Source organism: Equus przewalskii, chromosome 3 (assembly GCF_037783145.1).
Source record: "Equus przewalskii isolate Varuska chromosome 3, EquPr2, whole genome shotgun sequence".
NCBI lineage: Eukaryota > Metazoa > Chordata > Mammalia > Perissodactyla > Equidae > Equus > Equus przewalskii.
The window spans coordinates 72,188,908-72,212,312 of NC_091833.1; the positions used below are offsets into that span (position 1 = coordinate 72,188,908).

The 23,405-nt window shown below is 33.7% G+C and overlaps 1 protein-coding gene across 50 annotated transcripts in view; it reads right to left on the reverse strand.

Annotated features, from left to right (window-relative positions):
- The window catches only part of ADGRL3 (adhesion G protein-coupled receptor L3), an 801,248-nt gene that overhangs the window by 542,857 nt on the left and 234,986 nt on the right, over nucleotides 1-23,405 (reverse strand). For 4 of the 50 annotated variants that reach the window (XM_070612857.1, XM_070612846.1, XM_070612823.1 and 1 more), the window contains exon 3: nucleotides 3,974-4,099. The exons of the other annotated variants lie outside the window; for them this stretch is intronic. The gene's annotated coding sequence lies outside the window, so the exon portion shown is untranslated. The remainder of the gene's footprint in view (nucleotides 1-3,973; nucleotides 4,100-23,405) is intronic. 50 annotated transcript variants of the gene reach the window in all.

A 23,405-nucleotide genomic window follows, 5' to 3' on the forward strand; every position in this document is an offset into this window, starting at 1 on the left:
AAGACCCAAAATGATTTCTCTCACTTTCGTTCACAAAAGGAGGTAGGATCTTCTTCACATTCTTTGTTTTCCCCATTTAGAAGTTATTCACATAAGACGCTGGTACCTAGATACCAAGACTACGTTCTCAATATTTCAGAAAGATTTTGCACAAATTGTTTTATGTTCTTAACATACACCAAAGCTTACTCATCTAAAATGCTCTGTCTGCTGGCTGAATTGCAAAAGAAGAAACTCAAGCATGAGCTCCCTAATTACCTATATTGCTAATCTATTTGTTAATCTCTTCCCATCACAAAATAAGCCCTGCTTCTATAATATTCATGAATTTTTCCCCTGCAAAGGTTGTCCTGACAATTCCTCAAAATGCCTATTCACAACTCTATCACAGGGTCAAGAATACTTTATTACTCTCATTTGTTCACACATGTATATCTCCTCCTGGACAATAAGGCCTGAAAGGACAAGGTCATATTTTATTCATTTTTATGTTCCCATCAACTAGCACAAGGCTTGGCATCCAATACAAGGTCAATAAATTTCTGCTTTACTAAATTTTAATAAAACAAGCCAACGATTAAAGTTCCAGATAATAGAGAAATCACACTTGGTTAAGTCAAAGAGAAAACGCCTGAAAATCTTCTTTCCTAAATAAAACTAGTTAATAATAAGGGTTAATATGTGCTAAGTTCTTAGCATATCTTATGCTCTGTTATAAACACTATATATGTTTTGAGTTTGTCTTTGTTTTTTTCCTCATTTATTTCTTGCACAGTCTGAAATTACACCCATTTTACACATGGAAAAGCTGAGCCACAAAAACTTCAATGAACTTGCTCAAATACATGTCACCATCTAAGAAGTGCTGGAGCCAGGATCAGTGCCCGCGGCCTCAATCTAGAGCCTGCTCTTAATGGTATATCCCCTGCCTTCATTGATAGGAGAAAGAATAGATGCTTTGATGCCTTTACCACCCCCGCGCCAGCCCTGTGTTTGCTCGGCTCCAGGCACTGTACAAAGTCCCCAGGATACAAAGGTGAGTAAGACTGAGGCTCCTTTTTACCCCTGGTCTCTTTCTTTCTCAGAAACATATGAAAGTCTCTCTTAAAAAAAAAAAGACACACTCAAACACATACAAATAGGTGTCTTTTTCCTTTCACTGCCAAAATTCTCACCTTAGCAACCAATAAATGTTGGCTCCATTACCTCACGGCCACTTCAATCTCTAATTACTTCCAGCCCAGGTTCTGTCTCCTTCACTCACTGAAAACTCTCTCAAAAAATTCCCTAATGGCCTTATTATAATTGTCAAATCCAATGGCCTCTTCATGGTTTTCAATCTACTTAATTTATCTGTAGCACTGATGATCCTCATACCTAATCAGATTCCTTGGCTCCTAAAATTCAATCAGATACAAGGGCTAAAAGGAAGTAATGCCAAATAATAAAGAAACCTTAGGTATAACTGAGTCCAACACTTCACTTTACAAATGGGAAATCTATGGCCTAAAGAAGATAAGTTCGCTCAAGGTCATATCTTGAGTCAGACACAAAGCCATGGTTAAAATTTAGAGCTATCTCTCCAAAGACTATCAATACCTTCCTTAATATAGGTCTTTCTTTCTACTTCTCCCAAACCTACATCTCAGGCTTTAATATCTGTGGTAGGCAGTCTTAAAATGAACCTTAACGATTCTTGCCTGCAGGTAGCCACACCCTGTGTAATCCATCCCCTTTGAGGCTAGACTGGACTTACTGACTCACTTCTAACAAAGAGAAAATGACAGAAGTGATAGACTATCACTTCCAAGATTAGATAATAAAAACAGTGTAGCTTCCATCTTAGGCACTCTCTATTTTGTTTGGCTCATTCTGGAGGAATTAAGCTACCATGTCATGATGTAGCACTGTAGAGAGGCCCACATGAGTAAGCTCGCATGTGGCTTCTCCTTCAGTTGAACCATAAGGTGAGACTGCAGCCCTGGCCAACAATTTGACTGTAACCTCATCAGAGACACAGAGCCAGAAGCACTCAGCCAAATAGCACTCAAGCAAAGATAACTAATACAACATCTAATCTTGAGACTACTGTAATAGTTCAAGTATTCTCCACCCCAAAGCATTTTGTATTTTTCTCCTCCTTCATCTTTCCAACATCATCACATGGACCATGTTTTTCTATTCATCAATGTCTCATAAGCAATGTCTTAAACATAATAGCCGACCAAGGATACATTAAAAACACTAAATCTAGTACTCAAAGCCAACCACAATCTACCACTTTGTGCTAACTGGTTTACTGTTTCTCAAATATATCTAGTGATTTCCTTCTACCATTTGTGATCATGACATTTGAGACCTTAGAATAGGAATCAAAATCTTACAAAAATGTTCAGAATTATCCAAAACTCTGTTCAGTAATGCCTATATTTACCACTTCTGCAAATCCAATAAATCATTGTTACCTAAATGCTTCTGTAAATCAGATAAGAACTACCCTGTTTTATTGGTTTTTACTGTTAGTTTCAATTACTACTTAAGTGTTTTAATACAGTGCTATGGGATTCCAGATACTTTTAAGATAACTTCCAGATCCCAAAATTGAACATATTCTCTTTCTTAAAGTGAATTCTGCCTCAGAAGGTACTTGGAATCAAGATTTTTCTCCCTAGCCGCTTTCAAAAATCAGTTTTTCTGATTATATGAAAAGAAGACTTTCCTCTCAGCTGTCTTGAATCTTACTATGAATTACTGTCTAAAAGTGTGAAAAACAAAGTAATTAGAAGGAAGAAGTTGACTTTAAATTACCCTTACCTAGTCAGTGTATATAATCAATAATGAAAAATAAAGCATCCAGCTGGTAGAAAGCATACCCATTGTTTTAGACTATTGTTTTGTTTTGTTTTAACAAATGAGACACAATGAAATTAATTCTTATTGGGGTATAATCATGATAAAACTATACTCTCTTCTTTTCCTTCCTAGGCATACTTAGTTAGGGCCCTTGGACTTCTCAAACCAATCATCCATAACTATACCCCAAATGAATTCCCAAATGACATATTCTCTTGGCACTTGTATTTTGTTCAATATTCTCACGCTGTAAACTACAAATGTCTTGGAAATGGATAACATTTAGAACTTAGAAGATTCATATGGCCAAACCTATTTATCATTTTTTCTTACCACATCAACCTCAAAAGAGTGACTAAGAATATTCTTCAGGGGATAAAATAGTACTAGGACGACAAAAAAGCAAGTTTTAATATAAAACTGGATTTGAAATGTCTGAGAGCATAGGCTTCAAATGAAATGACAGACTTGAAGTGCACACGTGTGCATACAGACACACACACACACACACAAAGTTGAAACTGCCACACTGACCAAGGCTTCTAAAGAGAAATCTATGGGCTGTGAGAGCTTATAAACAGAGGTGTTTACTCAGGAAAGTCTTCCCGGTACGCAACACCTACTGTGTGCTCAGCTCCATTCAAGACACTTGGCAAAGGTTAATTTGTTTAATCCTCATGCTAATTCTTTAACTTACACACTATTATTATCACATCTTTTACGATGAAGATACTGAGGTACAGAACAATTAAATAATTTCCCAAGAAGACATCACTGTTCACAAGACACACAGTGGCAAAAAAAGAGATTCAAACTAGGCAGGCTGCTTCTAGAGCCTGAACTCTAAATCACAAGGCAATACTGCCCTTCTAAGATCTGAGGGCTGAGTGGAATCACTTAGGCGTGATGGTAGCTGGATCTCCCATTAAGAACAGAGAAAATTCCAATACTCTAACACTCTCTGGAATTAGGACAGAGTTATATGACAAAACCCAACCAAGTAGAACGGACAGTCCAGAACTCTGAGTCTAGCTCAAGGGACACAAAGAAGTAGGAAGAGTTTAATTACAACTTTTTAATATACTTTAGTGACCTGTGTTACTTTTATCTTTCATTTTACCTGAGAAATGCGGAGCTCTGTCCGTACAAAAGGGTGGTGGTGTTGATAGTCAATGACTCAAGTAGAGAAGTTAGGTGCCCTTTTTTCCCTGGTTCAGTCTGCCATTCATTCTCGTTATGCCAGCCACTGTAACAGAGCCTTTATTATAAAGTCCATTAAACAAGAAACAATGACTCCTCACAATTGTGAATAATTATCCTAATCCTATTTCCAGCCTCTATTGCAAGAGTCTCAGTTCTCCCCACTATTTGCAACCTGCAGATGCATAAGTCACCATTATTTTGGACAAAGAGAAAGAATTTTTAACTCAGTTGAGGTTAGGGTTTTGATAAAGTAAAATCTTATCTAAACTCTAATCGTCCTCTATACAAAAGAATATTTAGGACATCCTGAAAAAGACTTTTAGAGAAAAATGGTTCCTTTGAGGGTGATCTGACACAAGCAGACTTGTTGAAAAAAAAAGAGATCCCTCTCTAGCCATCTAGCATTGCTATTCCAGCTGCACCTCATAATGATTCAGCAAAGCCACAAAGTCAGGAAAACACGGCTAAAGCTGAGCTACCAAGTATTTATATGGCTGGCAGTAAAACACAGACACGGTTTCACAAAAAGTTACCTGACTATTGCTTAAGAGATGGTGGCAACTATATGGGTGGGGGTTCAGGAGAAGGAATGGAAGAAATTACGCCAGTGGTAACTGTTTTCCAACAATGAGGTTTTTACTTTGTTTTATTTCCTTTTATGTTTAATTTCTTTGCAGCACCTGTTGCAATATATGCTGGAATGATTTAGAGAGCTGTTAGCCTAAAGTGATTTTTATAACTATAAAGACTACAGGGGAAAGCGTGTTAGAGCCTGGCTATTTATTGATTCTCCAGCACACAAGTAAAAGAAAGCAATATGTGTATGAATGTGTCAGAATGTAAGTTCACATATGCTAAATTACTTAATCCTAAATTACTGTGCATTATACATTGCATAGAACTATTGTATGTGGACTTTTTACAAAGCAATATTTTATGAGGACAGCAATAGATGTTCAAAGAAAAAAGACAATTTGAAATAGTTAGGAGTTTTCCATCAATATTCAATGCAGTCATTTTAAAGTTTCCTCAGGTCATAAATCAATCATCATTAAAAGCTGGAAATATTTGAGGCTGGCCAGGTGGTGTACCGGTTAAGTTCACACATGCCACTTCGGTAGCCTGGGATTCGCCAGTTCCAATCCCAGGTGCGGACCTAGTAGCACTTATCAAGCCAGGCTGTGGCAGGTGTCCGACATATAAAAGAGAGGAAGATGGGCACAGATGTTAGCTTAAGGCCAATCTTCCTCAGCTAAAAGAGGAGGATTGACAACGGATATTAGGTAAGGGCTAATCATTCTCCAAAAAAAAAATCTGGAAATATTTTGAAGCTCATACAGAATGATAATGAAACTGTTAAAATATTTAGAAGAAGGTGAAATATCAAATATTAATGAAAAAATCATTAATGAGGGAAAAAAATCAATGTGATTGTCAGTCAATTAGTTTGCTAAGAAGGAAACTGAGTTCCACTAAAACCTCTAAATCCGTTTGCTCTAATAAGGAATTACTTAGAAATGTTTCCATCACACCCAATATTTAATAGAAGCACCAAAATTCAAGTGGTTACTATTCTTCAACAATAAGGTTTTAACTTTATTTTACTTTTTGTCCTATTTGGGTTGTATAAATACTGAACATCTAAAAAAGGAAATCAAATGTCTCAGAAATAAGCATTTCCAAAGATACATTAGCAAGTTCTCAGAGCTATAATTTAAGACTCAAATTTTTCACATCCAGACAGCACCATCAAGGCTTGTAAACTAGTTAAAAGAATTATAGATCAACCGCCATATAAAAAGGAAATAAATAAGAGGTATATTTCTGTAAATATGGGAGATAGTTGGTTTTAAAAACGTACTTCATAGTTTTACTTAGGAGACTGACCCACTCATATAAATGTTCAGTATAATTTTTCCCTAAACTTGAATATACTCAGAGAACATTCGCTTGAGTAAAATAAGAGCTTGTAGGTTAACACTGAATATTCCAGAAGGTGCTCATATCTTTTTTTAAATTTAAGGAATATTTGTACTCCTCACCGTGATTATTTCAAGAATCACACAGTTTGTTCTATCAAAGAAGTCAGATCCTCTCTTTACTTTTTACATTACATTTAGGAAGCATATTGAAGTAAGTGATTATTGACTGTTAGAGTTTAGAGGACAAAATGACATCAATCGTGCATGCTTTAGATAGCACCATAAGAGGTTTTTTGTTTCCAAAGCTCTAGCTTCCTCTTATAAAAGAGGCATTTTGACCAGCTAAATTATTCCAAAGTTTCAAATTCGAGCATTTGCCTCACACTAATTTACTGACTAACGCTTGGTAAATCACATCTAAGGTAACATCCTGTCTTTTCTCCAATCCACCCACCCCAACACACACAGAAAAATACACATTCTTTTCTCTGGATACCTGTGTTCTTCTCCATGTTCCTTTCAATCTATTAGCTGAGATATCATGGCATATTTGCCTTAACCAAGTTCTACTCTTTCCTCCCTTTGATAGAGGCCAAAGGTGTGACAAACACATTAGGTAAGTACAACACAATTTTATGCAATGATTACAATATTTTTCCCTAGCATAGATATCAATTCAGTGATTAAAAAGACAGAGAAAAACAGACAGACATGCAGCCACAGTCACGAATAAAAAAGAGAATGTATGTGTGGATTCATAAATATTTTCATTGTTTCAAAAATCAAAAATATACATGAGAGAAAATGAGAATTAATCATCAAAGATTTTTTTAAATAAAAAATGGAAGTTGTTGAAGGAAAGCAAGATCTACAAATGGCAAAATGAAGTGTTAAATCATTAGGAGGTGATTTAGCTCTATTCACACAAACTGTGACAACGACACTACAAATCACTTCTACTCCAGAGTTTTTCAATTTCAAATGAGGTGCCTTTCTTTGCCACATTTTTTAAAGAAGTTATTCCTCAACTACATCAATCTTCATTTCATTTATTTATTCATTTATTTATGTGTCCATACCTGAAATGTAATCAAACTTCTCATTCATTTGTTCATTCATTCAACAGCTATTTATAGAGTAGCAGACACTGGATTTCTTCAGCTAAACATATGTTAAGCACTAGAATTCTTTCAATGTATGGTCCACAATACCATAAAAATAATTTCAAGAATAGAGCATGGAAGTCAAATGTAACAGTAATATTCTCAAGTGCTTCAGGCAGTTATCAAGCTTCACTGATAGGTGAAAGAGATTGGAACAAAACATATCTAAGATAAAATGCTTTTCTCCATTACCATTTTAATGTGCATAGCTCTATTATGGGCATTAAAAATTTAGTACCATCATGTGCCACATAATGACATTTTGGAGCACATATACAATGGTGGTCCCATAAGATTAGTACCACATATTTTAGGCATCTCGTAGACTATACCATCTAGGTTTATGTAAGTAGTATAAAGGAGGAAGAAATTTTCCCCTACCCTTCTAGGTTCTTTTAGCTGGTCTAAGAATTAAATTGACATGATACAGATAAACAGGAGAAAAAACAAACAAAACTTAAATTATGTATACGTGGGATAAACCCCGGAAAACGGAGTAACTCAACAAAACGGCCCTCACCTTAAATATTGTCCTCAACTAAAGACAAATGAAGATGTTGGGGGAGAGTCAGGAACTTCACAAGAAAGGGAGGTAATTCACAGGTAGGTGAAATGGAGCAAACACTTGGAAAACAAGTGTTTGGCCACACAAAAACAGAAGTTCGTTCGCACGAGGACGAAATCACCTAACAATGCATTTTTCAGAATGCACTCCTGTCATTAAGCAATGTGTAACTGCACTGCAATTATTTATTTATGTAACTGTTCCTTGTGCTTATCTCTTGTCTTTGAATTCCTCCAGGCCGTGTCTTATTCATTTCTACATGCCCAGGACCTAAACCAAAGATTGGTACAGCAGGTAATTATCACAAGGTTGATGAATAAATCAACTCATACATATAGTTTTAAAAATCTTACTTTTAAAATGTGTGGTTTCTAGTTTTTGCGCAGTGTGCTAAGTGCCTTAAACACATTTTTTTTCATTCAGTCTTTACAACAGTTTTATAATTTAGGTATTGTCATCTACGTTTTTTAATGTGGCCACTCAAAATCAAAAAGAGACAAGGAGCTTATCTAAAATCACCAAAGCTGACATTCAAGTTGGGATCTGTTCGATTTTAAATTCATTTTTGAAATTTTTTTTTTAAGATTTTTTAATTTTTTTCCTTTTTATCCCCAAAATCCCCCAGCACACAGTTGTGTATTTTTAGATGTGGGTCCTCCTAGTTGTGGCATGTGGGACATCACCTCAGCACAGCTTGATGAGCCGTACCATGTCCGCACCCAGGATCCGAACTGGCAAAACCCTGGGCCACCAAAGCAGAGCGCACAAACTTAACCACTAGCCCACAGGGCCAGCCCCTAAATTCTTAAATAATAAGTTTTCCCAAATTATTACTGGTTTAGTCAAACTTTTATTGGTTTAATAACACAGGAAGACATCATTCATTCAACAAATACTTATTCAGTGACTACTTTCTACCAGGCATTCCAAATTCCAAGTCTGGAGACACAGCAGGGAACAAAGTGGGCAAAGCCTCTGATCTTACAAAACTTACAGTCTCCTGAGGATATTTAATTCTCTAAATAGTACTGAGTCCACTCTTGGCAATTTAATGGCATAAATAAGGCCATGTAAAACACACTCATGCATAATCTGATTTATGCTCCCTGTTCCACCAACAAGACCAACTATAATTTCTACAATGGAATTATCTAGTGGACATTTTATTCCTGACACCCATGTCAAATACTAATGACACAAAATGTTTAGGGCTTTTTTAAAACTACCTTTCAAATAAGAAAATAATATGGCAAGTTGAAATACATTTTACAGTCATTTTAGAGGTGAGAAACTTCTCAAGGCTTTGTTTGCTGACACTAGTTAATGGATGAGATAATCTAGAAATAAAATTGAAAGTGATCAGTTAGTGGAAATTATTTTAAATGTTATTTTCAACATTAAAATCTTTTCAAGTTTCACATTAAAAATAAGTTGGTTTATTTTTATTGTCTTGTGATGATATAACAAAAATATGTATCCCATATAAAATTTATGTATATTATTTTACCATTCAAGAGGCAGCCTAAGAATCCAAAACAAAGTACAGTTTTATTTTCCACAAGCATGTTGGACAAACTTACCAGTAGAAAAAACAAATTTTGGCAAAATCATTTGGAAGTTAGAAATAATATTCAAGTAATTATTGGATGTTTCTGAACATTAATTTTAAAATTACAAGAAATATAGGTAAAAAGTTTAATATTTTTCTTTCAATAAAGTACAATATAAATTCATCTAGATTATTTATGTAATTGAAAACCAAATGTCCCTCCAATTATATTTCAATTATATTTAAACATAATTCTATGTGTTGTGCTAGAGCTGAGAAATCTGTTTATGACAAAAATGTGGCTATTTATAGGTTGTATTTAGATTATTTCAAAACTTCTCAAAATTATTTCATAAAATCTTTCCCATCTTCCTCTGGAATGCTATATTAACTTATAATTGGAAAAATATTTAACATTACATGAAATATATTTGAAGTCTTGGCAAATTCCTGTATTTTTTAATTTGCATATGTATATGTTAATAAAGTAAATATATTTGCAGATACTTTATTGATATACAAAATACTTTAAAATGTAGCATTAACTAAGCTTTTTTATTATCTACTTGAGGCTTCTAAAATAATAATAATAATTTAAAATTTATTTAAATGTATTTTTCCAAAGCATACACTGACATCAGGATCCCACTGTTGAGGATCAGTTGACCACAACAATTTATAAAGGACATTTCTGAAGGATACCCCAAAGCCTTATGGTTCAGCTTGAGCTTCAGAAGATATGGATGTCAGAGGAATAGTTGTATTGCTCTGTAGACTAATATGCCTATTGTACTGCCTGAAGCATTCACCAATTATGTATACCATAAATATAAACTGATTGCCTGCATTAGAGAAGGTAGAAAGTACAGAACATATTTATATGCTTCAACCGTGATAAATTTTCTAGGAAACATATAATTAATAAATGCTCTATCTAAAAAAGCAACTTTAAATCAAGTGCTCAAGAAAGAAGAATACCTTCCACATCAGTTACATGCAATGCATATTCCTGGTCCTAATATTAAAATATGTATTATATAATATAGACTTGAATAATTTCAGTATTAATGTTATTTTAAAGTAATAGAAATATATTTTAAATGCTCTGATTTTAGAATTTTAGTTAAAATGTTTTCCAAAAGTCTAAACTAAATGCAAAAAGCACTAGAGAGATTTCTAGAGTAAATGGATGTTCTAAAATATAAACAGTGCAAACAAAAGGTTAAATGTAAAAAATTAAATTTAAGAAACGAAAATATAAAAACATCTTGGCAGAGAGAGTAAACCTGATTTAGCATGTCCCAACTAACAACTTTGCATATTTATTTTCCCAGGACAGGCATTAATGACTCCTTATTTAAGTTTCAACCTCTTGCTATTTGTCCATGCACTCCTTATCGTAACATGCTAAATTTAAGAATAAATTATAAGACTTGTTTTGAAAACACAACTTTGTTCCAATGCAATTGATGTGTTTGGGAAACTAAGCAAAATGCAACTTTTGCATTTGCTTATGTGAGATTTTGTAGTCAAGAAACACTAAGTCATGGGTCTGCAAATGTATGCAAAGCCGGCAGATGGTCTGTTTTTGTAAATAAAGCTTTACTGGAAGACAGCCATGCCCATTCTTCTATGTATTGTCTATGATTGCTTTCATGCTTCAAAGGTGGAGCTGAGTCATGGGAACAGACCATCTCTGGCCCTTTAAGAAAATGGCTGCACTCAGCTGAACTAAGCTACAGAGGAATATCCAACGTGCACAAACATACTTTCAAATGTCTACTAGTGACTTCAGTTTACTGTGTATGTTATGAGTCATGCCCATCCACATCTGTGTTGGAACTTGCCATCCGATTTCAGATAACCCTCATACCCACTCCTTCCTTATAATAACTCACAAGCTGACACCCACTTCCACAACAAAGCTGAAGTCTTTTTCAAGGTAAAGCACCATATTTATTGCATTTATTATGTTCCTATCATTTTTCTTTTTAAAGTGCCACTGATGAAGTTCTTGAGTGTTCTGCCCCTAAATTAGGATGGCCATATTAAAGTTAAAAGTGCAGGATGCAGGAGGACAGCCTGGTGGCGTAATGGTTAAGTTCACACACTCTGCTCTGGCAGCCCAGGATTCACCAGTTTGGACCCTGGGCAAGGACCTATGCACCACTTATCGAGTCACAGTGTGGCAGGCATCCCACATATAAAATAGAAGAAGATGGGCACAGCTGTTAGCTCAGGGACAATTTTCCTCAGCCAAAAGAGAAGGATTGGCAACAGATGTTAGCTCAGGGCTAATCTTCCTCAAAAAAATGCAGGATGCTAAGTGAAATTTTAATTTCAGATGAACATCATATACTTTTTTAGTATAAGTATGTCCTGAGTATGACAGATCATTATTTACAAACTTTCCCTCTCCCCTTGAACTATACCGAGGAACATGGAAAATTAAGAGGGGCTATGTCTGCTCCTTTTGTCATTTCCTTTCTACGTTCACTTTACTTTAAAATTATTTTACCTTTGGAAGAATATTAGCTCCATAACTGAGGCTTACATTTTTGTATCAAACACCCAGGAGGTAGGAAAAAGCAAACATCTGAGCAGTGGGCCAGTGAAACAGCTCTGATTAGGCCCAAATGTGATTAATCTTTACTCTCTTTGGTGTACGAATTGGGCTGTTTTAGCTTTGGCTCTATCTTATGCCAAGAGGCAGGTACTGTACAACCATTATACTTGCTGAACAATGGCTTTTTATCCTGGCTAACACCGTGACACCTGGCTAGGCTGATTGGCCCATTATACTCGGCCAAGTCTAAAACAACACTCTCTACATAACTTTATATCTTCTCTTTCTCGTTTTTTATTTTTCTAAAATATTCAACTCTATTACTTCCCCTGTTAAGTGACATTTAAGGAATTGCTTACCAAAGGACAATAACACTAACAAGTCATCATATCCTTTGCTAATTATGCTTTAGTACATAACATGTTTTTCTACTGATTCAGTGAAAGAGACCAAACCAAGCCCGAAGCATCCAGAAGACTACTGCCCAGACTCCTCTATTTTGGAGCTACTGCCTCCACACTAATACTTCCTTTTCCCTTCAGAGGCCCCCTCTTCTCAAACTCTCACTTCTTGTTATCCACCTTACTTAAGAAATAATGTGATAAACGTCTTTACCTAAAGCTCTGCTAGGGCTCAAGTCATTATTCTTCCCAGCAACATCTGCATTTTAACAAAAGGCAAGAATTGATCTTATTGGAGATTTCACTCATCAGCAAAGTAAGCAGTTAGTGGATGCTGGGGCATTCTGGCACCCTTGAAATCACAATATGTAGACAATGTGTAGAAAACAATTTACTATACGTATTTTTAAGTTCAGCCCAAATTGGAAACACACAATGATATCATAGTTCTTCCTGTCTCCATTTATGCATTCAATAGAGACAGACAGGTTCCTAAAAGGGTTATTAAAATGAAAGGTCGAGTATAAATTTTATAACAAAAAGTTCTTTAATTACATGTATAAATATTATATTTTTAGTATATTTGCACAGTTAATAATACATGCTTATGCATTTATGATGTTTCTGTTTGATTTTTTAATTACTATTTTTTTTTAATTAGATAAAGGCAGCCTCTCCGAGCAGATGAATAACAGAAAATAAAGGATGCACTTGTGAGCTGACTCACACCAACTAAGAGACATGGAGCTGGCACTGGTTGAACTCTTGAGGTAAATCACTGATCCAGCTTGGGTCTTATTTGTTACATTACGGAGTTTATGTATATCTATTCAATATGGTGACTACTAAGATCTGTGCTGGTGAATTAGAAAGAAGAAATGATTTAGTTCTTAACGATTTTTTTAAACATTACAGGTTCTTAAGTGCCTAAAAATTTAGTGCTGATGAATGAGAATGGATTTAAAATTTAAGATTAAATTTGTGTCCTTAATATTTAATGTGACAAATTTATAAAGATAATTCATATATAGCAGTATGTGAGCTGAATAAGATAAACTAAAATTCATTTTTAATGGTGATATAAAATTCAACTATTCAGTTTAGTAAATGCATATTTATTAATAGCCTACATATAAGGTTCTCTATCTTATCTCACTCTGCAGCATTTTTCAATAAATGACATATTATTTATTTATTTATTTATTTTGTGAGACTGATTGGCCCTAAGCTAACATCTGTTGCCAGTCTTCCTCCTTTTGCTTGAGGAAGATGGTCCCTGAGCCAACATCCATGCCTACCTTCCTCTACTTTGTATATGGAATGCCACCACAGCATGGCTTGATGAGGAGTGTCTAGGTTCATGCCCGGGATCCAAACCTGTGAACCCTGCGCCGCCAAAGCAGAGCACACGAACTTAACCACTATGCCACCAAGCCGGCCCCAACATATTATTTTATTTCTAATGCATTGTTTATTTCTGTCCCTCTAGCTAAAATATACATTCCAGGAGAGCACAGATTTTTTTTTTTACTGCCATATATAAACCAAGGGCATAAAAAAGTATTTAATCAGATATCATTAAACATTTGTTAACCAAATAATAAATGAATGGAAATATAAAGACAGTTTAAAATGCAATCACTGGATAAAAATATTTCTCCTTTGACTACACATTTTGAAAATTCGAATATACGTATTTTTTCCCCTCTAAATATTTAATAGAATGTAAAGAAAATAATCTACTCTTTATATCTTGGTGTTGTGTTTAATATTCAACAGAACTCCTAAAAAAAATATTACCATCAGTTATATTATAAAACATCCACATCTTTGAACAAGTACCTTACTGATGATTTGGTGATATATTAATTGTATTAAATCCTTTAAAAGAAAATGTGATAAATAGGAACTAGAAAAATAAAGGGAATTGAAATTCTGAGATATTAGTTTCATGCAAACCACATTGCAATTTCACTATTTGAAAAAATAAAATATCTAGAGGACATCTAGGATAACAGGGTTCCAAAAAGGAAATAAATAAATGCCTTATAGTTTAAAATATATTTCCTATATAATTTAAAATTAATATTGGTCAGAAATATGTAACCTAAAAAATTGGGTTGGATAATTTCATGAAGTAAATTCAGTTCCCTGGCAAAAAAGCATTATATTTTCTTATTTTATTTTATTTATTTTATTTTTTTTTAGATTGGCACCTGAGCTAACAACTGTTGCCAATCTTTTTTTTTTTTTCCTGCTTTATCTCCTGAAACCCCCCCGTACATAGCTGTATATCTTAGTTGCAGGTCCTTCTAGTTGTGGGATGTGGGACGCCGCCTCAACGTGGCCTGGTGAGCAGTGCCATGTCCACGCCCAGGATCCGAACCCTGGGCCGCCGCAGTGGAGCTCGAGAACTTAACCACTCGGCCACGGAGCCAGCCCCTATTTTCTTATTTTAAGTTGGAATAAATTAGTATCCAAGATCAAAGTTCAGGAAGTTACCTATTTCTATTCCTATTATTTTCCCAAATTTGTTTCTCCTAAGACAAATCACTATTTGGAAGTTGACAAGAAAATTATTAGATCATGTTCATATGTTAAAATAGTTTTATAAATCATCTATCTAGTACATATTTCATATATAAACAACCATCACTGGAGGAAATATTTCTAGTCCTAAAATTATATTAATTTTTCTGACCAATTATTAACATTTTATTTATCATTTATTTAGAAACCTCCTTGAAAATCAAGCATCAAAGTAACTCACTTAGCTCAGATTTTTAAAATTAGGAAAAAATGAATTATTATAGGTGAAGTAAAGATATTCAACAATTGTTTCATCATATATTTTATTAATTAATACTCTAATATTTATATCTCTGGATATATCTAGTTATTTATATTCACTTCCCAAGAAACAAATACAAATCAAATAGCAGTAGTCCAAATCGTAGTGCAAAGTACACTATCTATTATGACAAAAAGAAGAATATTATCATATGCAATCTATTTTTAGATAGTTACTATGCACAAACATATTAACTCATTGACAAAGCATCCTGACAAACTTGTGGCAAAAAGGCATTTCAGGATGCCTGAAGACCTCCGAAAAGACTGACTTCTACATTTGCAAGAGGTATTAAAAAATCAATGGCTTTTTATTTACTTTTGGAGATTAGAACTCCGGGCCAAAAATCTGTGTGTGTGTGTGTGTGTGCGCGTATATACACACAAAATTTTATAAAGAAACTCAAGTCTTCAAAAATAGCTAAGAAATTTCAGCCTTGTGCAATCCAATTATTTTGTAAGTCAGTAAAATAAGAGATGTTAAATGACATTCCTAAAATTCATGCATATAGTAGCAGAACTTAAAAGCGAACACATGAATCTTAATTGCCAATTCAGGTCTCATTCTCAAATAACATACTGAATCTGATCAGTCACAAAGAACGAGAAACAAGTCAGAAGGGATTAAAAATGTAAATTAAAGCCCTATTAATTTGATTAAATTCCCATTATTCAACAGTATGTAATTTGCATTTTAACAGAGGTTTTCAAACCAAGCTACTGCAGAACATGACTGTTACATGATTTCAGCTGAGTGTTCTGCTATCAAAACTGTATTCAGAGAAAAGAATAAGCTAATGGATAGAATTTTCTGAATTTTAAATTTCTCTTTAATTTTTTCTTAATGTATGAGATGGTGAGTTAATGAAAATTATGCTTTTAATTACTTGATGTTTAATAATCAACTTCCCATACTTTTCTAAAGTAAGCGCTATGACTACTAGGTGCTAACCCATAAATATTTGAGAGTGACTAAATAAAACTTGGTGAAATAACTTTTTTAAGTACTAAATAAGTCTACTTTACATCTGGAAAAAATTATTATTAAGTTGGGCAATTATATATTTTCACACTGTGTTTTAATAAAGAAAGATTGGCTTTTTAAAAACAATGGGAACAGCCACCAAATCACACTCTGAAAAATAATTAAGGGCAAGGAGAGTACCTCATGATATATTAATTTAAGTAAATGACACAAACCGTACCTGTATTCTGGTCCATAAAAACTATGTATCATAAAAAAAAATAAGTTCATATTTTTTCAGGACCACAAAGAAGTAAATCAAAATATGAATAAATGATAATCATTGGTAGAAAAAGATGAAAAAAATTAGAAATCAAGTTTTATAACTCCCTGAATTTTACCATATAATAATAAAATTTGCATGACTAAATTTTAAACAATAAACGGAAAGTCATTTCTCACCTTCTCCTTCTGATAACTTCTTAGGCATATTTCGAGACCCACCTCAATACATCTCATTTCAAAACTCTTATTTACCTCTTCTAGACTCAAAAGTATCCTGAAATAGTTTTATCTGAGCCACATACCATTTTGTTTGTTTGTAACTTGTTGCCAAAAGCCCAGGAGCTGTGTTTTACTTTTATGCTTGCTCTGCCTGAGTTACACAGCAAGGGCAGGCAGCAGGTATAGGATGAAGGCTCGTTAAATAGCTAAGTCCATGAGCACCTTTAGGGTTTGTTTCATAATACTTTGTTCAAATATCTGGTTTGTTTTATTAGTAAATATATATTCCCAACAGACAATTTAGTAAAGATCAAGTGAATGAAACAGATATAACTCTTAGTACCTATGTGAAATTGTTTTTTTGTTGAATAACTAAACTTGTATCTCTACATTGTTATTGATCAAAGGTGCTTTACGTCTACTTCTCAAGTAATAGGTTTATTCAATTTCAAATATCTCAATGATACAAAAGAATATGTTTTGTTAAGTAAAGTAGAACTATTATCCAGAAATATTTCTTAATTTAGAATCAAGTAAAGAATAGAATGGAGTGGAATGGAATAGAATACAGAATAGCATAGAGTACAGTAGAAGAGAAGAAATACAGTAGACTAGAATAGCAAAGTTGAATAGTTCTGGATTATTAATAAGAATGCTATTTATTATCCTTATAAATATTTGTTTAATTGCTTACTTCCATTCAAATGTAAATTCCAAGAGAACAATGTTTTCTGTCTGTTTTGTTCACACCTACAATCTCAGGGCCTGACACATGGTTGATGCTCAGTATATTTGTTGAATAAATTATTTAGAATATTGTAGCTTCAGCATCCAGCTTCAAGATACAGCTGTATTCTCACCATAGTTTATTTTTTTCTAGTGATAAGTGTCCTCATCTATAACCCATGTCACAGGAAAACATTTCAACTTTGAAAATATTCCCAAGTTATGATTAATTTTGCTTTGCACTTTTAATAATACTGCTTTGATGTCTTTCCCACTGCTTTGTCCACTCCTCCAGCCTTCACGTGATCTTCTTTCTGCTTCAAGAATCATCATTACCTAGGAAATAACCTTTTTGAAGTGTTTCAAATCTAAACAGTTGCTTCCCTCCCCCTTAAACTAAAAACTTAGTTCAAGATTATAAAGTGGTTTTCTTAAGAGTTTTTGTTTTTATTTTGGTTTTGGTTTTGCTTTAACAAACAGGTAAATATATTACCAGCCACATAATGAAATTTCCCATCTTTAATCTGTAATATCATTGTTACTGAGGAAGGATTTCCAACGTGAAAGGCATTCACGCCTTCCTGGTAGAGTGAGCTCTCGACAAGAGAAATTCCAAAGACAGATGCTTCTCTCCCATGTAGATGAAGGAAAAAAAATCTTACATTCTATCCAATCATATATGTGTATAATTGTCTAGTCTGTGATTAAAAAATGTATTTGTATTTGGCTATCAGTCTACATAGACAAAAGACTAGAGACTATATGTATGCGTATAAATAAATATATATATATATATATATATATATATATACACACGCACATGTGTATGCAAACAAAAAGCTACCACTTGTTCAGCCAAATTCATTCTGACTATATGCAAAGTAAAATATTCTAAATCTCAGAAAAGCTCATTGTTGTAACGTATGATTTATTCATATTAACTATCCAGGGTTATAAATCAAGCTCTTCACACTCCAGCACACCATAATAACACATCCTTCCTTTCACCCAAAAAACCCATCCTATTTCATACATTCTCATTGTTTTAAAAATAAATCTGTATTTTGAAGTAAATTTAAACATCAAAATAACTGTCTCATGTTAAAAGTTATCTAAATAAACTAAAAGAACAAAGGTAGGAATGAAAAACAACTCAAGCAAAAAAAAGAAAAAGAAAAAAATCAGTGACCAAAAGCACGTACTTTTCCTCAAGATATATTTTTTTCTTTCAATGAAACCAGTATTCTGAAAGATGTACAGATTTTCTTAACTTCTTTTCCAAGACCACCAAGTTAAGGTGAACCTTAGTCACAGGACTTGTTTAATTAAAACCTCATGCTATTCAGAGCCGCAGGAAGAACTGTAATTCAAGGATAGGCAACCAGGCTAGCAGAAGCTTTCCTTTCTGCCAAGCACTCTGCTGAGCACTTTCCATATGGCAACTCATTTAACATTCACAACAACCTTACAAAGTAAAGACTCTTAGTATCCCTCATCTGTATGTAAACAGACTGAGGAACAGAGAATATAAGTGACCTGCGCAAGGTCACTCAACAAGTAGCTGGCAGAGCCAGGATTTGAAACCTGACTGGTCCACATCCACTCTTCACCACTACACTTTACTTCTCCATTATACACGTTTCTTACAAATTATATTAGTTCAAACTTTGTGTTGTCATGCATATTCAGCTCCTTTTCAAGAATATCTTATTTTCATTGTTCTTCACAGTAAATCGATACTTGAAATTAATATGTCTAGGCATGGTTTTAGGTCTTTTCATGTCCAAGTACTTTTTTCCCCAGAAAAATTTAGCAATAATGGGTTTTACACCACCATAAGCTTTAAAACAGTTTAAGGTCTACATGTCAGCTGCTTTTCCAAGCTGATCTAGAGCCAGCCCTGATGACCTGGTGGTTAAAGTTCAGTGCTCACCACTTCAGCAGCCTGGGTTTGCTTCTAGGTGGTGGAACCAAGCCACCCATCTGTCAGTTGCCATGCTGTGGTGGCAGTTCACATAGAAGAACTACAAGGACTTACATCTAGGATATACAACCATGCACTGGGGCTTTGGGGAGGAAAAAAGAGGAAGATTACCAACAGATGTTAGTTTAGGTTGAATCTTCCCCTGCAAAAAAAGAAGATCTATAAATTGCAAAGGAGAAAGCTATTGCTATCTTGAGGAGCAATTTCAAATCCAGGAAGTAACTTTCCCAAGCACTCTTTATTAATGTCAAATCATAAAACTGTTGATTAAAATAGTCTATTAAAAATTGTGAGCATTAATAACTTTGTATTCCTAATGAAAATATTAGCTAGTGTGATCTTGTGTATATAAAATTAAGGGTAAGTGACAGTTCAGAAAAAACATAGTATAAAATGTGTTGCTTTGTTTTTAGGTGAAGCTATGGAAAATAGCAGGCCATTAGAAAGTCACAGCAAACTTGACAGTTGCCCCCCTGCCCACAGCACTGCCTACGGGCTGCATTCACAGCTGGCACTGGGTGTGCATAGAGAGTCTGTGTGGAAAGAAATCACTTATATATGATCCTCAACACAAGTCCGTTTATTTATGTTTTAGGTTATCAATTTTAAAATACATTAACGTTATCTACATTTTCTATTTTGCTATTTTATTAGAAATGATCATTCAAAGAGAGAAAGGAGCCTATGTCTTTACCTAGCCTTAAACTCCTAACCTCACTAAGAGAAGAAAAAAATATCCAAAATGATAATAATACTGTAATCATGAATATTTGCTTTATGTCTAGCAACATTTCTGCCTTGCAAGTGGGGAACAGAGGAATAAAGAATTAAAGATAAAAATTTACAAATAAACATCATTTATAAGGATTTAAAGTAAAATATATGTGGTACATATTTGGCCAATAGGAGACTCAAAATCATTTATCAAGATTTTATAATATAAATGATGTGTATAAATAAATATTAGCTCCTAAATCTCAAAGAATTTCAAGGAAAGTTTATTTCAAAAAGCCACATTAATAAATTAATAAACAAATACAAATCTAATTTACAGATTAAAGAGTGAAATGATTGAATTTCAGCTGGTCTTGAAGGTTTAGGAAGCATGTGCTTTTTGTTTATAAGTTCTTATCACTTAATTTAAATCTTTAAATTTATCATTTAAATATTTGGCTTGCATAACAAATTCACATCTAAAAAAATATAGATTATCATGTAGGTAATCAATGTAGGAGCAACGAGTTGTGTATATAGATATTACCATAGTCGTGTGTGTGATAAAGGTTAACCTTATACTATTACTAAATCACACACTCATTAAGCTTAAAATTAATCAAAATAATGAAAATTATCATTGTTCATTTTAAAAAATCTATTAACCTAACGGAGTGAGAGCCTACAACATGCTCAGTATAGGGAAAATAATATTCAAATTGCAGAAACTGATTTGGTATAACTTTTAAAGGTGAGAAAAATTACGATAAATATGAAAATAAAAATACATGTTATATGAAACCAGAAGTTTTCATGTACAACAGTCACTACTTATGTATTTGCAGAAATAAACCTTACATTTTGTTTTAATCTTTCCTTCATGAGTTCTGCATAATATTCTTATTTCTCACCAATAACTAATTTTATAGTAATTTCTACCAAGGTCATCTATGCAATTTTTTCTTATCTACCACTAAAAATACAGCAATGGCCCTAAAGAATATTACTAGAGGAAAGAATAAGAATATGAAAAAAGACAAGAAAGCTGAGGCAAGAAAATAATTAAAAAAACAATAATAGTATTAATGGGTAATATCTTTCACCATATGAATAGAACCAAGAAAAGTCATTGGTATTAAAAGATGGAATGGAAAAGTTTTCTTTAAAAAAAAAAAAAAATATATATATATATATATCTCTTCATTGTTTGCTACCTCTTTATAAAAATCCTGACCAGTATTCAATATAATGGTCAGCCCTGGTGGTCTAGTTGTTAAGATTTGGGGTTCTCACTACCACAGCCTGGGTTGTCCCCCATTCAGAGAACCATACCATCCGTCTGTCGGTTGTCATTGTGTAGCAGCTGCAGGTTGCTGTGATGCTGAAAGCTATGCCACCAGTATTTCAGATACCAGCAGAGTCACCTTTGGTGGACAGGTTTCAGCAGAGCCTCCAGACTAAGACAGACTGGGAAGAAGGAACTGACCACTCGCTTTGGAAAAAACTGACCATAAAAACTATATGAATAGCAGTGGAGCATTGTCTGATACAGCACCGGAAGGTGAGAGGATGGGGCAAAGAGACTGGGCAGGGTTCTGCTCTGCTGTACACAAGGTCACTAGGGGTTGGAATCAAGCCCACAGCACTAACAACAAATTCAGTATGACAGGAATTATTTCTCAATGATAAATCCAAAAATTATATCACATTATCAACTTGATTTATCTGTATTTTTAGTTCTGCCAACTTTACATTTCAAAGTTTTGCTTTTTAGCTACCTCTTAATCAAACTCTGTTAACATAAAATGGATCTTTGCTTACATAAGTCAAATAGCTTTCAATAATCTCTTATTTACAATTAAGTGAAACAGCTAGGAATCAGGAAGATACAAGCTTGTTTTGGAATCATAGGCATGGTAGTTTCAAAGGTGATATCATATATTTCCATCAACCACATGGAAAACAGGGAACATTCTTAGCAAATGTGAAGTTCATGGAATCTAAAACAAGTGAAATATAAATGGAGAGATACCAAACAATTCACTCAATTTCTAAACACAAGCTACCTGGATCACCCATACTAATTCAATTAAAATGAACAACTGAACAACAATAGCAATTTGAAAGCAACTCAAGAAAATATATATATATATGTATATATAAAAATATCTTTATTATGTATATACTACATATATTTCTTTACACACACAATATGTGTGTGCAGATACTTGTGCAACTTTTAGATAATATTATTCCTAGTGCTACTACCTATTATAATGTTTTTTAAATGAATTAAGGAAGTTAGGGAGGCTAACAGAAGTTCCTCAATATGGTAGAAGTAAAATTATGTCTTTGTATAAGAAATAGACAATAATTATAAATTATAAATTGATGTACACCTGTGAGTTCAACTCAATTTTCAATTATCTGCACAAGCATGAGGTACTAGGTAGAACCAACATGGCTTTGTAAAGTACAAATACTTTCAAAACAATTTATTTTTTTTCCTGTGACAAACTTAGAGGCAATGTAGATAAGGAGAAAGCAATATATTTAATCTGTGGACCTCAGCGATTGTTTTGATTTTAATTGATAACACTATTCATTACAAACCAAAATGATAATTTTGTGACTAAATAGGCCAATATCTAGCTATCTAAAAGGGGTTTGTCAGTTACACAACAATTTGAGATAGTCCATGTCAATAGTTACCGCCAGGAATCAATCCAAAGGATGCAAAAAATAAACATATTTGTAAACTTATGAATAATTAATTTGAGAATATGATAATCAAGTAGACCTCTGTCCTACATTATTGAGATTGCTTCCTAAATAGGGGTCCTTCCACCAGTCTCATCCTCTACCAATCCATCTTCCATATCACTTTTCTATCTATAATATATTCCTGACATGCTACCAACCCCTTAAATCCTTTAAAACATCATACTGCCTAAAAAATAAAGTTCAATATCTTTAGACTAATATTAGAAACACTTCACAACCTACCCACATCTTAACTGAACTTACTCAGAATGTTGTTACTTTGCTGTTTCCACATCTTTCACTGCTGACCTAGTCTCCTCTCTTCCCAATCACTCTATGATACTTCCGAACTGCAAGAGCACTTATGGTCTTTATCATTTATTTATAATTTAGTATATAACTTCTAATAAGGTAATCTATGTGTGTCTCTCTGTTTGAGTTCCTGGAAAATTAATATGAAACTTATGGTGAATATTTCCTAAGCAGTCTACACAATAAAATTTAAAAACTCAGGAAAATAATAATAATAAATCTTCCATAAATTGCCAAGCTATTTTATACACTGGCATTTTTGTTCCAGGCATTTGTGAAATAAGTGCTGTCTCGCTTGCCTATTCCATTAACTAAAGAAGGTACATCATGAGATTTCACGACACAAATGCTCCAAATCTCAAAATG